Source organism: Hylobates moloch, unplaced genomic scaffold, assembly GCF_009828535.3.
Source record: "Hylobates moloch isolate HMO894 unplaced genomic scaffold, HMol_V3 SCAFFOLD_5, whole genome shotgun sequence".
NCBI classification, from domain to species: domain Eukaryota; kingdom Metazoa; phylum Chordata; class Mammalia; order Primates; family Hylobatidae; genus Hylobates; species Hylobates moloch.
Window position 1 is genome coordinate 17775187 of NW_026652280.1, and position 17690 is coordinate 17792876.

The 17690-nt window shown below is 41.1% G+C and overlaps 1 protein-coding gene and 1 long non-coding RNA gene across 5 annotated transcripts in view; one reads left to right on the forward strand and one right to left on the reverse strand.

The window, feature by feature from the left end:
* Nucleotides 1–17690, forward strand: part of RNF152 (ring finger protein 152) — a 90411-nt gene that overhangs the window by 59705 nt on the left and 13016 nt on the right. The window contains exon 1 of one of the 4 annotated variants that reach the window (XM_058438289.1): nt 16002–16207. The exons of the other annotated variants lie outside the window; for them this stretch is intronic. The gene's annotated coding sequence lies outside the window, so the exon portion shown is untranslated. Of the gene's footprint in view, nt 1–16001; nt 16208–17690 lie in introns of those variants that run through there. 4 annotated transcript variants of the gene reach the window in all.
* Nucleotides 10124–15721, reverse strand: LOC131383434 (uncharacterized). The gene is made up of 3 exons (XR_009213447.1): nt 15624–15721; nt 13075–13115; nt 10124–10332 (listed from the first exon to the last, which is right to left on the reverse strand). It is a non-coding gene; the product is annotated as an uncharacterized LOC131383434 (long non-coding RNA).

Sequence of the window (17690 nt, forward strand, 5' to 3'; positions counted from 1 at the left end):
CCCCCCCCCCACCCCTCGACAGGCCCCGGTGTGTGGTGTTCCCCACCCTGTGTCCAAGTGTTCTCATTGTTCTATTCCCACCTATGAGTGAGAACATGCAGTGTTTGGTTTTCTATCCTCGCAATAGTTTGCTCAGAATGGTTTCCAGCTTCATCCACGTCCCTACAAAGGACATGAACTCATCCTTTTTTATGGCTGCATAGTATTCCATGGTGTATATGTGCCACATTTTCTTAATCCGGTCTATCATTGATGGACATTTGGGTTGGTTCCAAGTCTTTGCTATTGTGAATAGTGCTGCAATAAACATACGTGTGCATGTGTCTTTATAGCAGCATGATTTATAATCCTTGGGTATATACCCAGTAATGGGATTGCTGGGTCAAATGGTATTTCTAGTTCTAGATCCTTGAGGAATCACCACACTGTCTTCCACAATGGTTGAACTAGTTTACACTCCCACCAATAGTGTAAAAGTGTTCCTATTTCTCCACATCCTCTCCAGCACCTGTTGTTTCCTGACTTTTTAATGATCACCATTCTAACTGATGTGAGATGGTATCTCACTGTGGTTTTGATTTGCATTTCTCTGATGGCCAGTGATGATGAGCATTTTTTCATGTGTCTGTTGGCTGCATAAATGTCTTCTTTTGAGAAGTGTCTGTTCATCTCCTTTGCCCACTTTTTGATGGGTTTGTTTAATTTTTTCTTGTAAGTTTGTTTAAGTTCTTTGTAGATTCTGGGTATTAGCCCTTTGTCAGATGGGTAGATTGCACAAATTTTCTCCCATTCTGTAGGCTGCCTGTTCACTCTGATGGTAGTTTCTCTTGCTGTGCAGAAGCTCTTTAGTTTAATTAGATCCCATTTGTCTATTTTGGCTTTTGTTGCCATGGCTTTTGGTGTTTTAGACATGAAGTCCTGGCCCATTAGGCGAGACATTTTTAAGAATGATACATTAGTGGGCAAAAGTTTGATAAAGAATAGGATATTTACATAGGGTATTGTTCCACAAAATACTTTTTTTTTTTTTGAGACAGAGTCTCGCTCTGCTGCCCAGGCTGGAGTGCAGTGGCGTGATCTCGGCTCACTGCAAGCTCTGCCTCCCAGGTTCACGCCTTTCTCCTGCCTCAGCCTCCTGAGTAGCTGGGACTACAGGCACCCGCCACCACGCCCGGCTAATTTTTTTGTATTTTTAGTAGAGACGGGGTTTCACCATGTTAGCTAGGATGATCTCAGTCTCCTGACCTCGTGATCCGCCCGCCTCGGCCTCCCAGAGTGCTGGGATTACAGGCGTGAGCCACCGTGCCCAGCCCACAAAATACTTCTTAAATGTAAAAAGAGAAGGAGAATCCAAGGAGAGACAGGTGATCAAAGTTACTATAACACAACCACCTGCTAGGATGGAGTGGGAACATTATAGCATTGCTTCAGTAATAGCTCCTCCTCTCCAAAATAAAAGTAAAAACCAAGGTAAACCTGAATCCATTCATGAGAAAACATCACACAAACCCAAACTGAGGGATGTTCTATGAAATATTAATAACTTCTGGAAATCTTTAAAACTGTCAACGTTACAAAAGTCAAGGAAAGACTAGGAACTTTTGCAGATTGAGGAAGACTAAAGGGTTATGACAAGTAAATGCAACCTGTTTTCTTAGGCTGTATTCCTCTGCATTATTAGAGGAACACTGGGTGAAATGTGGATGAGATCTGTGGTAGTGTACCAAAGTAGATTTCCTGATTTTAATGACTGTACTGCAGTTATGTAGAAAATACTTGGAGCATATGGGGATAACGGGACCTCAGGCCTGCAGCTTACTATCAAATCATTCAAGGAGGGAAAGTTATTAGTACTTTTTTTTTTTTTTTGGCCACAAAATGGGATCTGATGAACATTGTCTTTATTGAACTTGTAGAAGATGATGGCCAAGTTCAGCTTGGTTTGGAGAAGTGTAAGGAAGGTGAGAGTGAATGGGCAGTTTCTAATATTGTCAGCAGAGAAGCAGGTTCTCCAGGGACAAGGAGGATGAGAGGGCAGGTGGGATATGCTGTAGCCAGTTTAGGGTCAAGAAGCATCAGCTGACAAAAGGAGAGCGTCAAGGAGTCAAGTCATGAGAAAAGGCTGGATGAAGACTTTGACAGATCTGAACGTGGAGGTGAAAGCTGGGCCTGCAGTCGCACTTTGAACAGCGGAGGGAGGTGCATCAATCTTTGTCGGCCCTCTAGTGCCATCCTGATAAACGCAGCTTTTCCTTCTCTTCCTGGCTGTGAATGTTAGTGCTGTCTGGGGACCATCTGTGGCTATCTATAGATGCTTTGGGACCAAGTTGGAGGATTGCCAGGGACTTCAGAGGAATGATGACTGTTCATTCTAGAAAAGGAGGTTGGTTTAAGCTCACACTGAGGACCATTTCATTGAATCTTTGTTCTTTGAGATTCGTTTCTGCTAATGTTAATGAAAATTTGGCTGGCTGGAAGTGCAGATCCAAAATGGGAGGATGTAAGTATGACTCCTCCGTCTCTGGTTACAGGGCTGATCTCTGGAGTCTTTTGTGATTGCTACTTTGGTCCCTTGAACATGCCAAACCAAATGAAAAGCCAAAAGAGGAGTCTGAAATTGAATTAGGATTGTTCGTGTTTCATATTAATTCAATGCACCGAAGGATATGAATGGCTAATATGTGCTTTGGATGCTGCGGTTTGCAAAGATAATGAACATGTGTTTCTTGCTGTAGAGGAAACAAAGTCTGATGTGGGTGAGAATGGTGAATGAACAAGTAATTATAATGCAGCTTGGGAATTGTTTAATAGGGACTGATAAAGGGCTGAGGGTTTGGGAGGGAAAGAACCTCTACCTTTGTATGTGGGGGCGAGAAGCCTTCAAGTCAGAGGAACCATATGTGTGTTTCCTCAAAGACTGGTGAGAAATCAGAAGTTGAAGAGTGTGTGGATCCTTGGTGAAGACAGGAGGGCAGGAGATGAGGCCTGGGTTTTGTTGGATCCAGATCCCCAGGACCTTGTGGGCCAACCCTGCAAAGTCTGAAGGAAAGAGTGCATTTGGGTGCCGTGAGCCAGGAACTCTGCTAGACACTTTGTCTGTGCAAAATAAAAATTATGTCAAGAACAGCACTAAGTTAGGAAGCGTTATTTTTGTGGATCCTCACACAAGTTGTTTAAAGGGCTATTGGCAGCTTTTCTAGAAGCACAAGAGGCTTGCTTTCCCTTTTTTGAGGCTTTCTCCTATCAAGAATCTTAGAAATAAAAGGAACAACTGAGCAAGTGGAACGGAGATCTGTATGAGGAATTTTGTTATATGGGGATGCAGATAAGTCCATAGTAATTAAAAAAATACTTTGAAAAATGTAAAATACGCAGAAATGTGGAGAGACTGGTACAAAGTCAGCAGTCTTAACATTTCATTTCATTGGCAGACATCATGACCTTTTACCCTGGAATACTTCCAATAAATATCTCCTGATAATAAGGACATTCTCTTACATAATCGCACCATTATCACACCTAAGAAATTCACATTAATTCAATATCATCTAATATGCAGTTCATATTTTAAAATGCCTTGTATCACTGTGGGCATTTTCCCCACTCAATCCTGGATCTCATTGTGGTTCATGAATTAAATTTGGTTTCCTCATCTCCTTAGTCTCCTAAAATCTAGAACAATCTCTTTGCTTTTTGTTTTCCTTTCCATGACATTGACAGTTTTGAGGAGCCAGTACTAGTCCTACATGTCTCATCATCCCTGTCATGACTGGATGCAAGACGAACATTTAGGCATGATACTTCATAAGGGATGTTGCCTTCTTCCCATTGCATCACCTTGGGAAGCGTGATGTCAGCTCTTCCATTATTGAGGGTGCTAAAGTTGATCTTTGGTTAAGGTGATATCTGTAAAGATAACTCTCTTTATCATTTAGTAAGCAATCTGTGAGCTGATATTTTGAGACATGTAAATATCCTGTCTTTCAAAGCCTTTAATCCAATGATTTTAGCATCTATTGATGATTTATGCCTAAATTGGTCATTACATTGGAGATGGTAAAATGGTGGCTTTCAAAAAGTTTAGTCAATCGTAATCCCCCCTCTATTCCTGCCTTTCTTTCCCCTTCTTTTTCTGTATGTTTCCCCCTTTGAGTGTTACTATGGAGTCAAGGATTTTTTTTTTTTTTAAATTCAATGTCTTATAAAACATTACCATCTGTCTTAGCTAGCTTGGGCTGCCATAACAAAACAACATTGACTGGGTGGGTTGAACAAGCATTTATTTCTCATAGTTCTGCAAGCTGGGAAGTCTAAGATTAAGATGCTGACCATGGTCAGATTCGGGTGGGAACCTTCTTTCTGGTTTGCAGAGAGCCACTTTCTTGCTGTATCCTCTCTTGGCAGGAGAAAGAGAGGGCGCTGATCTTTTCTTCTTCTTATAAGGGCACTAATCCCATCTTAGGGCCTTACCCTCATGACCTCATCTAAACCTAATTACCTCCCGAAGGCCCAAACTCCAAATGTCATCACATTGGGGATTAGGGTTTCAACATATGAATTTTGGGGGGACACAGACATTCAGTCTATAGCACTTTTTTTTAAAATATTCAAATGTTTCCAAATTTGGCCACTCCACTGTGAGCTGGCTCCTGGGGCCTTTTGACATGTCCCCATGTCCCCACTTGATGACACAAAAGGACATTCCAGGCTCACTTTGTATTTTCCCTGCCCCAGACCTGGAATCAACCATTTCTCCAAAGATGTCAGCTTCTTTTTAGTGAGAAATGCTATTTAGACACCAAGATCTAGGAACTAAGTGTGCTCATTGTTACTAGACTGTCACTGTTTCTAGGCCTTTCAGTTGACAAGGCTTAGAAATTTATGTATTATTTTAAATCATGGGTGTAATCTGATGGTTCCAATTTAAATTCAATACAACTATGTTCCTTCTCACCTTCTCCCATTCTAAAATTTTTGTCTCTCTTTCCACAGTGAGAAAGGCTTGGGCTTGTTTTCTGACAATATCAATCTAGTTGCTTATTTGTTTTAGCATATGGTCTATACAAAATAGTTTCAGAATTACTACTATACTAGTATCAATACCAATACCAACAACTAACCAACTAGGTAAAGTTTAAGACTGCTTTACAGTTATTATTATTAAAGAATGTACCCCACTAAAGGCATATGGAGTGCTTGTATTCAAAAGGGATTTGAATGTGGTTCTATTGTTGCATTGAATCCAGTTTACTTGTTTCTGTTTGTATTTAATTTTAGGGTTTGATTTTGTTTATCCTTTTAAATTTATTATTTTTGATATGTAATATATTTACATGGATCAAAAGTCAAAAATTCAAAAAAGGCATATTGAGAGAGGTCTCCCATGCCTTTCCTCTCTGTTCCCACCTGCTTCCTTAGTCATGGCCCTTTCCCTTAATTGATTTGTCCTTTCTGTGTTTATTTTTGTAAAAATAAACAAATATAGATTCTCACTCTTTCACCTTGAACTAAGGTGAACTCTTTCATGTAACAATATAACCTGGCTCCTATTCCAAAGCCATTCATAAACTTCTTTCTCATTCTTGTTTTACAAACACATACTACTCCATCAGGTGGAGAGACATAGTTTAGTCAGATTCCTATGGATAGGAATTTAGATTTTTTTCCTATTGCAAATAATGGTGAAATGAATTACCGTGTAAATATGCTATTTTGTACTATGGAGCTGTATTTTCAGAATGAATACTTACAAATACTTTTGCTGGGTCAAAAGTTAAATCATATGTAGCTTTATCAGATAATGCCACATTTCCCTGCTACCATTTTGTTCTCCCATTTAGCAGTGTTTGAGAGTGCCTATTTTGGGGCAAATTGTTAGAGCCCTTTTTAGTTAGAGTGAGAAATTATCAGTGACTCTCAACCCTCAATTGACATTGGAATCACCCAGGGAACCTTGCCTTTTTGCAGATCTTTGCAGTGGGACCCTACCCCCAGACGCTGATTTATCAGGTTTTCAGTGGACATTATGAAGCATGGATTCAGATTATTTTGTAGAAGTACTAGTTTAACATCTAAGTTTAGTTACCTACCTAGTAACTCTTTCTTTTAACTAACTTACCATTCTGCGAGGAGATATAATAAAAGCATACTGATGATGTATGAATCTTACTATACTCATGATTTCTGCATTGCCTGCAAATACTGGTAGCCAGATATGCTTAATTTTGTTTTTAAATGGCCTAATTTCAGTTAGTTTTCACCCCTTCTACAAGCATTTATTGAGCACTTACTGAGTGCCAGTCATTGCCTAGGTACTGCAGAAGGAATACAAGACAGACCAGATCCCTGTCCTTGGGGTCTCTTTGTAGCCGAGGGAGATGAAGGTAAATAAAAGTCAATGGAGTCCATCAGTTGGCTAGATGCTGGGTGTGTGTGTAGGTGCCTGCCCTTTAAGGAACTCACTTTTCAGTGTGGGAGACACAAGGACACAGAATATGATCATTCTAGAAAGGGTCCCTAGGGAGAACATAGAAGTGGTGTCTAAGCCAGCTGGAGGGGAACAGGAAAGCTTCTTGGAGGAGGTGATAGACATTTGGGCTGAAAGCAGTGTGCCTCATCTGTAAGCCATTCTTTCTCTTAGCTCAGGATGCTGTCCTTCTCTTTTTTGGTTCCAGACCAAAAGGACAGCATCCCAAGCTAAGAGAAAGAACGGCTTAGAGATGAGAAAGGCACGTTGCTTTTAGAGATGTGCAAGTGACTCAGAGTGGCTGGAGTGTGGGATTCAAGCCAGGACATAACAAAAATAAGATTGGACAACTAACCAGGGGTCACATCTTTTGCTCCAGTGTCTGGTACATAGTAGGTGCTTAATAAAGCATTGGATGGTTGATTGAGTGAATGACGACTTGCTGATTTGTGGAAAAGAGCAGTTTTGCATTAGATTTTTGCTAACCACACATAATTAAAGGAGTTGGTATTCTTAGCATATCTGATATTTTATCTTGTGGATAAAAAATTTTTTTTTAAAAGCCCAAATGGCAACCAGATTATGAAAGTAGCTATAATTGAGAGAGGTCACCTGAGGTGATGTATCACCCCATTCTAGATCTATGGACAGAAAGAAAAATCTCTTCAAATTGTTGTCACAATGCTTTTGTCTCTTTATCTGCTTATTATAATCCAGCTTCAGGGATGGATGACATTTTTAAAATGCATAGTCCCTTTGGCCCTGAGAGCTCTTGTAATGTTTCCCATCAGCTAAAGAAAAACAAACTGACGAGACTAACAGACGGCCCTCGTGTTCAGTTATGTTAGCCCTAGAATCACTTCCTCAGGAAATCGTGTTTGTGTGTGTCTGCGGTTCTGTGGTTTCATTGATATTCCATTAGAGGGAAACGCAGAGGAGTTTCAACAATTACAACGATCATTTGAAGGACAGGAGTTCCTGGTGGAAGCTGGAATTGTATTTGCAGCTGTAGCAGTGGGGCATTGTGAATCACCTTAAATTTGGATTCTTTGAGGCTTTGCTACCTCCACCTTCTTTCGAATGTAGGTTAAATTTGACCTTGTTTTATTTTAAGTTACTCAATAACTTGAGAGTATTAGTTAGAGAATTATTTTCTGAAATAGACTGGCTGTCTCAATAAACCAATTTAATCTGATTCTTGCGACCTACATCAGCTAATGGTTTGTGAGAAATCTATCTTCATTTAAATCTGTATTTGTTGTTTTACTCCTAGTATTGCTACATCTCCAGGAAAGGTGTCAGAATATGCATAAAGCAAGGAAATAATAATTTTCTGTTGGTAGAAGTCAGTGAATTTTAGTAGAGGTACAGGTTGAGGAACGGAAGAAAGCACGCTACCATCCCTTAACTGGCACAGTGACTGAATTAATACATGCCTTACTGTTTCTTCTGCTTTAACAAATACCTTGAATTAAGCAGATACAGATTTTCCATGTTATAGGTACTTATAAAATGGGAACAGACTGACAAAAGCTATAGCAATATCCCTGTGTGGAGTGAAGGTCATGATATGCCGACTGGCAAGATGTGTTGTCATCTAATTACTATTTGGTGATTGAAACCATGTTCTTTGTATCTGGCAAGACCTAATAATACGGTGGGCTCTAAACACAGGGTGGCTTTTAAAATCCTGTCCATTTTATTTGCTGGTCCAGAAGACTCTTGTAATGATTTTCTGCTTATAAAACGCATGCCTGTTAAATCAGGCTGTGTTTTTAATTCATAGGTAGAATTTGGGTAATTAAAAAATATTAACTTATTGATTTTAGATACTTTTCATGACTATGCTGAGAAAGATAAGTTATTGAGATTTTTTTTCACAAAGGAAATGAAAGCTGAAACTCAAGAAGTTATTTGTGGATTAAACAGGCTTAATTCTACAGGGTATGCATAGCTATTTGGGAAATATTTTTGTCTTACTGAATTAGGATAGCAGTTTTTACCATATGAAACTTAATTACTTTAACTAAAATGACTAGCTTAGGACAAATAAATATTTTATATTGTAAAAATAGACATTTTTATTTTTAAAGTAGTTTTAGTTAAGTAGTACATATATACATGTGCACTTAAAAACAAAAATCCATATACTATGAATAACAGCAGTACAGACTTTCCTGCTTGTGCACATCTGAAATGCTTTAGAATGAATTCACCCCAATCAAAAATATATCCTTTTGCATTGGTGGAAATTACTATTAAGTGTTGATCATTATCGATTAATTCAGATGTTTAGTGGCTCTCAACCGTTTACAAATGTGACTTGAATATTTTACTTCCCCTAAAATTGAATACATTTGATGTTATGAAGGACAATTGCAACGACTCTAACAAAACCAGTTCAAGGCTTAGGAACTGTGTCTCTTGGTTTCAAGAAAATGAATTGGATTTTATTTGGTCTATATGTGTGAGTATGATTACAGATCAAGACACACACCCCTACACACACCCACACCCCTCCACACATAATACTATATTTATAATATTATTTACATTTTAAATAGGTTACATAATTTTTTAAAATGTTCTGGAAGTAAATTGTTTCTTATTGGTGACAGTACTTTAAGTTTTTACCATCTGACAGGACACTTTTTAAAATAGAAGTCATTAACATGTAAAATTTTTAATTAAATGAATTATTGCTTTCTACCCGACATAGAAATTGTATTTACAGTGGTTTTTGTTTGTTTGTTTGTTCTGCTTTGAGGGTAGTTAGTGACAGTAGGAAGTGAGCATTGTGTTCTAAATTGCTTATTTTTTAAATCTTACATCTTAAATACTTTGTGTGTAGTCTTGGATATAAAAGTGTGAATAATCCATAACCTCACATTTCAGTTCCTGGCTGCTTAGAAAGTTGAATATTCTTGTTATGGAGATAATGAGGGAGACAGTAAGAGCAGGATGCATTTTCATCCTGGCGTTATTGAATAAATTAATGCCCAGTGTGTGCCATCTACTGTGCTGGGCAAGCTTTCATTAGTCTGTCAAATCAGGCTGTTTTTTTAATTCATAGGTAGAATTTGGGTAATTAAAAAATATGTCCACTTAGAGAGGAGGAAGGAGCTCAAGCTAAATAAGCAGCAAAGGGAAAGATGATGAATCCGAGCATTTCCTCAAGCTGGTGCTGTAATCACAGCCCAGGGTTTAGAGTGGGAGGGATTTACAAGACGAGAAGTGGCTGTGGACTAGAGACAGTGGTGATCTGAGGACCTAGGGACCAGCTCCAGCCTGGTGCACAGAACCGCTTCTAAGTACTTAGCTGCAGCTTTTCAGAGATGAGAAGAATTTGAGTGCTGTTAAGGTGTAATCTCTATAAACATAAATATTCGTGATTCATCGTCTCTTCCACATCCTTTGTTTCTTTCTAGAAGGCCTGTTAATGGAAATACCTATTTCTTTATTGTCTAATAACACACTTGGTGAAATATAACTTCATATAAATAAAATTATAGGGTAAAGCTAGTTTTCCAATAGTTGTCTAAATTACACATACAAGTCAGGACTTTGCTAGGTACAAAATCTCAAGATTCAGGAGAGTATTGGTTATCTCTGTAACCTTCAGATGCCACTCTCTTCACTGACCTTTGTCACAGCTGTGCCCCTCAAAAATGCTTCCTCCATCCAGTTGCCTCACTGAGAAATCAGGGATCTTTTCTATACTCCTCCTTCACTCTCAGCTGTCTGTACTTCCAGCCAGTCTCCAAGCCTTCTTCCTCCTCCTTCATCCCTACCTTCATTCCGGCCTTGCCCCTCTTTCCTTTAGTTCAGCCTCTGCCAATTCATGTCTCACTCTACTGCCAGAGTGGCTTAAAAAGAAAAAATAATACACAATTGAATATTACTCAGCCATAAAAAGGAAATTCTGTTACACGTTACAATGTGGGTGGACCTTGAAGACATGCTTAGTGAAATCAGCCAGACAAATATTAGGACAATGGTTGAAGGACAAATAGTGTACAATCCCACTCTTAAGAGGTACCTGGAACAGGCAAATTCATAGTGCCAGAAAAGTGACAGGTTAGCAGGGGCTGGGAGCAGGAGACATGGGGAGCGGCTGTTGAATGAGGATGGAGTTCTGTTTGGGATGACAAAAAAGCTCTGGAAAGGGCCGGGCACTTGGCTCACACCTGTAATCCCAGCACTTTGGGAGGATGAGGTGGGTGGATCACTTGAGGTCGGGAGTTCAAGACCAGCCTGGCCAAATAGCGAGGCACTCCCATCTCTACTAAATATACAAAAAATTAGCCAGACTACAGTGGCGTGTGCCTGTAGTCCCAGCTACCTGGGAGTCTAAGACAGCAGAATCGCTGGAACCCGGGAAGTGAAGGTTGTAGTGAGCCAAAATTGCACCACTGCACTCCAGCCTGGGCGACAGAGTGAGATTCTGTCTCAAAAAAAAAGAAGCACTCTGGAAATAGATGGGGACGATGGCTACACATGATGGTGACTTAAAGCTACCGAATTGTACACTTTTAAATGGCTAAAATAGTAAGAATATTAATAGCAATAATAACGCCGTTATAATGGTTACACTTGCCCCCCTGAAGTCTTCACAAGCCCCACAGCCTACAGGACAAAACCCAGATTACAGTATAGGAGGGGACCGGCCTTTCTCTTCCATTCCTCGGGTTCTCACTTCTTCTCACAACGTAAGAACTTCCGCTTCCAGCTACTCCTGGAGGCCTGGCCTTTCTCAGCACCCGTTGCTTTGGATTGGAAGAGGAGGGGAAAGGTTTGGACGGCATCCTGCTCCTTCTCCCCTCACCTCCTGGTCCTCCCCTCTTCACTCCCCTTCAACCGCCCTACGATGTCTCTCTCTCTCTCTCTGTCTCTCTGTCCTTATCTCTCTCTCCTTCCCCCAGTCTCTCTCTCTCTCCCCCCAATATCTCTCTCTCTCTCTCTCCCTCCCTCGATCTCTCTCTCTCTCTCTCCTCTCTCCCTGGGCCTTGTTTTGCTCTCTGCTTCTGCTGCCCCCTAGTGACCTGGCCCATCCCGGCTGCAGGGACAGCCGCTCTGGTCCTTGGGACCACCCCTGCTTTAGAGCACTGGGGCCTGCAGAGTGGACCTTAACCCCCATCTGTCTCTGGATCTGTGCCTCCTCTGGCCGGGCTGATTAGTCATCCTGAGAACTGTCACACCGCACACCGCTGGGCAGGCCAGTCCTCCAGGCTGTGCCCTGCGTCTCCTTCCCGCCTCCCCTTACAGTGATATTCGCTAGGAGAAGAGCTAAACCACCTGCCGTGTGCCGCCCTACATGCTCAACATGTATGAATGCATGTTAATCTTAACAACTCTATTGCGGGGGGATTTGACTTACTGGAGGTCCCAGGCTCTGGTCCCTACCCGTAACCACCCTGGGCACTGCCTCCCCTCGTCTTGGTCTCTGTGCCTTTGTGTCTGCTGAGTCCTCACCCTTGACATTGAAATGGTACTTTTTCTTGAAAAATCCTTCCTGGCTGCCCCAGACAGACATAGGTGCTCCTTCTTCCAGTTCAATCTGATATTCCCGCATGAAGTATCAATCACACGACTGCGGTTTCTTCATGTCGAGCATGGCTGCCTGTATTCCCCACCGGCCTTAGCAGGAGAGGGCCCTATCTTTTTCTCTTCAGATTCCCCAAACCTAGAGTAGTGCCTTATACTCAATATGTATTTGAATGTGCCTACGTTAATAGTAGTATTTGTTACTCTATGGCTTTCTCTGGGAAATACAAATATGAAGTTGGATGAAAACTTTGTTTCTAAAAACACACTAAAGTGTACTGAGAATATTACCACTTTTTTTTCTAAACCAATACCTATGGACTGGGTTTTAAATACACAAATTTGCGAGTGCAATGGTGTACACCAGTAGTCCCAGCTACTCCAGAGGCTGGGGTGGAAGAGTCACTTGAGGCCATGTGTTGGTGGCTGCAGTGAGCTATGATTGTGTCACTGCACTCCAGCCTGGGCAACATGGCAAGATCCCATCTCTACAAAAAAATGTTTTTTGGAAAAGTAGCTGGGCATGGTGGTGTGCATCTGTAATCCCAGCTACTCGGGAGGCTACAGCAGGAAGATTGCTTGAGGCCAGGAGTTCAAGGATGCAATGAGCTATGATCGTGCTTGTGAATAATCACTGTATTAGCTTGGGCAACATAGCAAGACTCTGTCTCTTAAAAAAGAAAGGAAGGAAGAAAAAACACAAATTCAAATTCTCTGGAAAGCAGAGCAGTGGCTATCAGTGGCAGATATAGGGGCAGATGGATGAAATGCATGAGGCACAAGGGGACGTTTGGGGTGGCGGAAATATCTTGATTGGCAGAGCGGTTACACAGCTGAGTACATTTGTCAAAACTGGTTGAACTTTACACTGAAAATATGTGCATTTTATTGCTGATACACTTTGCCTTAAAGTTGACTACAAAATAAATTTCAGAAAGCAAGAGGAGGAATCTTCTGGATTTTTTTGTTAGGTTAGAAAAGGTGGATTAATGACGGATGGTGTTGGGTTGCACCGCTGTTCCATATCTAGTTTCCAGGTTTGTACTTTTTTCTTTCCTTCTTACCTTGCCTAAATGGAAAATCAGCCCTCATTGAGTTACTGCAGCTGGAAGTAAGAAAAAGCAGAAGTAATGAGCAGACTGACAGCTGACTCCCTGGAGTGCTTAATTTTAGTACCAATGCCTTTAGGAATTCTTTGCAACTTCAGTGTAAGGCTTAACTCATGCAATGAATCATCAATATTGAGGGTAGGTAGAGAAATTGCAGCAATAAACACTCTGTGCTCAAAGAAAATAATGTTGTGAATGGCTTTCGAATAGACTTATTTAAAGAGATATCTATAAAACCCACTGGCCTTTTACTTTACCATTCTTTCCAAGTGTTAATATAGAATGTTCTCTGGGTAATTTGAGGAAATTTAAAGAAATATATATTTTTTAATGTGTGAAAGTAAATGAGTCTTAACAATTAGGTAGGTTTTTGTTGTTGTTTTTTGTTTTTTCATTGAGCCAAGATTTTCCCTCCATGCACCTCCTTCCAGCCTTAGGGTACCTCAAATTAATGAAGTTCTACTCATCATAAATCATACATGTTCTTTAGTATTTTGAAGGAATACTGAATGTGTTTGGGCAATTTATTCAATGTCCCTTCTTGATGGTCAAGGTGAACCACCATACGATACTGCTGTGTAGACTGAGATTAACCTGGCCAAATCGAAATTTATTCAACTACTTTGTGGCCTGCTATAGCTATGCAAAGGAACGTGGGAATTATGGCCAAAGTTCAGACTATAAGGAGGAATTTATCATCATGTCTTTGTGAAGTTTCATCAAATAAGGAATTACCTTTAATCTGGAGCTATCATTATGACTTTTGGTGTCATTGCCCATATTGTTGAAATAATAGATCCATATTTCAAAGAATGAAGAAAGCTTTGACCCCTTCCTGTACGTTCTCAATAATGGTAAATGATGGCCATTGTTTATGTTCTTTGCTCAGCTCTTTCTGGTTGTCTGGAAACAGTTATTTAAAAACAAAGATGCATCTGTAAGCCTTATTATCTCCAAAATAGAATGCACAATAATTTTGAAAACAGTTTGCATTCTAGAGCTTGACAGAAAACTCAGGTAAGGTAACCACTGTTGGAGCAACAAGCTGATTTCGAGGTAGGTGTCTCCAGAGTAATATACTAAATTTAAGAGAATCAGGGAAGGGCTAATGGAAAATGATGTAGATCTGAGGTCAACAAACAATAGCCTGTTTTTCTAAATGCAGTTTTATTAGAACTATTCGGGAGGAAAAGTTCTTGTCTTAGGTTCAGTATCACGGACATGCAAATGAAAGTAACCAAAAACATGTAAAGAGGAGAAAAGTTCATATATGCATACAACATGTGCCCAGATGAATGTAAGGATTACATACCTAACTTAGTAGGGGAAAGGGAGGGGGTTGAGAAAGGCCTCTATGGGGAGAACAAATAGGTATCTTTAGGAAAGACAAGTGGGTTTTTAGGAGTTCAAACGGGAGATAAGAATGTTTGTGGTAAGATGTGTGTTTGCATGTGTGTGTGGTCTTTCTGTCTTCTTTGTGGCCATGAAACTACCCTGGAGAGGGGATTTATGGTGGGTTTCTCTTTGTTTCCCTCCTGGAAATAGACCTGCCCTACAGAGGGAATTTATGGCAGTTCTCATTTCTCAGAAGTTTCTGCTTTTGGTCAGATAAGGGATGCCCCATAAGACTTCTTTCTGCATCTATTGAGTCTCAAATGCCTCCAGCTGAAAATAGTCTTTATACCAACTCTGGGGTTTCCAGTGGGTCCCCACAGAACATAGCCTTGCTCATTCATTGAGATACTGTCTATGACTGCTTTCACACTTTGATGGCAGAGTTGAGTGTCTGTGAAAGAGACTGTAGGATCTGCAAAGCCTAGAAGCTGGATAACCTGCCCCTTTCCAGGAAAAGGTTATGGGTCCCTAACGTAGATAAAATATAATGGGAAAGTATTTTAAAAAGCCAACAAATTGACTTAAGGTTTCAATTTGTTCTGGAATTTGTGGTTTGTAAAAAAAAATTAGGAGTAGGGAACATGTGCAGTTCATTTTATTAAAATGTAAATTTGTACATGGGAACTTTGAGCCTTTGGGGGTCCTGTATATCTTGGACATGAAGAGTAGGGACACTGGAGGGCTGTAGCAGAGAGAGGCCTTTGCTCTCCAAGGGAGCCTGGCTACTTGGAGGCCCTTGCAGCCCCTAAGGCACAACTCTCAGCCCTCAAACCCTCCCTTCACCTCCAGTGATGACTGCATGCTTCCCTGGTCTGCAGCTGCCTCCAGACCTTAAGTTACCATCTTAATATCTTGCATCTCTTGAGGTTTGTGGTTGGAGTCTGCCTGTATGATGCTGACAGGGTCAGTTGTGATGTTTAATCAAATACAGGTAATGCCACTGTCCTTCCCTTGAGTTTTCTTCTCTCTCCAGTATCTCTGGAGTGGAAAGAACAGTGGGCCAGCTTGCAGGCTCCTTAAATTCCAAATGTCCTTTCTGGCCGTGACAGGCAATGATAGTTCTGTTTAAAGGTTCTGTTTAATCCCTGTATATGATCAATTGGACATACATGCTCAGTTGAAGAAGAGTCTCCTTCCAGTGCTCTGTCTACCCTTCTCTCTTTCCCATGGTTCTCTTTATATGGTTCTTTCCTTCTGGTTGTACATCCAGGCTCCTTGAGGGTAGGACTCTTGTTTGCCATGGCAACCCCAGTGCCTTGAATAGTACACAAGGTGAGTACACAATAAATATCTGCTTACTCACCACTGTGTGCTTTGTAGCTGTTCAGCAGCTGGTAAGACTTAGGAGGATTTTTGTTTTTTCATCTCTTTGGCTTTCCCTGTGTGCTTGATTTGTCAGTTATTTCAACTCTATTCAGAATTCTAGCAGTCAGGGTAATTGATCATCTTTATTTGCTCTACCTGTCTGTCTGTCTGTTTGTCAGCATCTTTTATCACTCCCTCTTTCCAGGGAGCCTGGGGATCTCCTGACAGTCTTTTATAGCTCTTTCCTGCTTTAATGACCATGAGCAACTTTTTCTTGACTGTCACTGAGCGGTCAGAACAAATGAAGATAAACCCATGTGTTTGATGAATGCCAGCGCTAACCTTGGCTTCCTGCAGAAGCCAGAAAACTGTGCAGCTTCTTTTCAAGGTAGAGTTGGGACCCCCTTCATCTGGTAACAAGTTTGGGTAATAGGAATATCTTTCTTGATCTGGGAAGGCTGCTGATTAGACTTGAAAGAGTTTTTCTTTTGACAGTTGCTAACAAGTTGAAGTTGTAGCATTTTCTGTTAGGATATGGGCTCTAGCTAGATGCACTCATTAAGTTGAAGGCATCAGGGGAGAAATTTCTAAGTAGTTTATATGCCCACTCCCCCATCTCACATAAATGTGCATTCTTGCCAGATCACTAACAGATAATATTTCTAAATGATCTGTCAGGGATGAGAAGCATAGAATAAGTGGCCTGGCAGTACTGCCATGCGGTTGGAAACCCAGCAGTGTTTTCAGCAATTATTTAGGTCATAGAATATTTTTACTAGAAGGTGCTTTAGGGGACCATCTAATCCAGAGTTTTCATTTGTCAGGGGAGGAAATAGGAGGCTCATCTAGAGGTTATTTGCTTAAGGTAACCTATCTATGTAATGACAGAATAAGAGCTAGAATCCTTGTCTCCTGACACCTAATAGTAATGATTGGCAGATATCCAAACAAACACCAGTAGTTATCATCACTCATTGCAATACTGACATGTGGCTTTAATTCCTAAAAATGTCTAGATTCCAATATACTTTGATTTTTAAATATGCATCACCAAACCATGGAGGTGTCAAATTCATTCATTGTTTGTTAATTTGACATAAACAAAATGCACCTGGGGCTGGGTAAATACCTCTCTGGTGACCATGGCTCTTAGTTAGTTGAGTTTTGTAGTGACAGAATTGGCACATGCCCTAGCAGAGTCCCCTGGCACAGGATGCCCTTGGCTCCATGGCACATCCAGACAGGGACAGCACCTAGGCTGCAGCCAGGCCATTTGGGCCCACAGTTGTCCTAGTGGCCTGTGCTGGCAGGGCCAGGCCTTCAGTTGTGTGGTGAGTCCCTGGGGTGACCTTGGCCTTCTGGACGGTGTGCTGCTTTTGTCTGGTTCAGCCAGTATTATTCTCTCTGTCCCATCCTGCCTGCCTCCGCCACCTGGGCCAGTTGGCCTCCAGCACTGTCAGCATCGCCTGCCCTATTCCCTGTTTAAATATTTAAACATCTTAAATAACCAAAAGGCCAGGCATGGTGGCTCACGCCTGTAATCCCAGCACTTTGGGAGGCTGAGACGGGCAGATCGGTTGAAGTCAGGAGTTCGAGACCAGCCTGGCCAATATGGCAAAACCCCATCTCTATTAAAAATACAAAAAAAATTAGCCGGATGTGGTGGTGCACGCCTGTAATCCCAGCTACTCAGGAAGCTGAGGCAGGAGAATAGCTTGAACCCAAGAAGCACAGGTTGTGGTGAGCCAAGATTGCACCACTGCATTCCAGCCTGGGTGAGTGAGAGTCCGTCTCCAAAAAACAAAAAAAATGTTTAAATGACAATTTTCACTTTCTGGTTTCTTTGCTTCATCAAATACAGCAAACCAGGA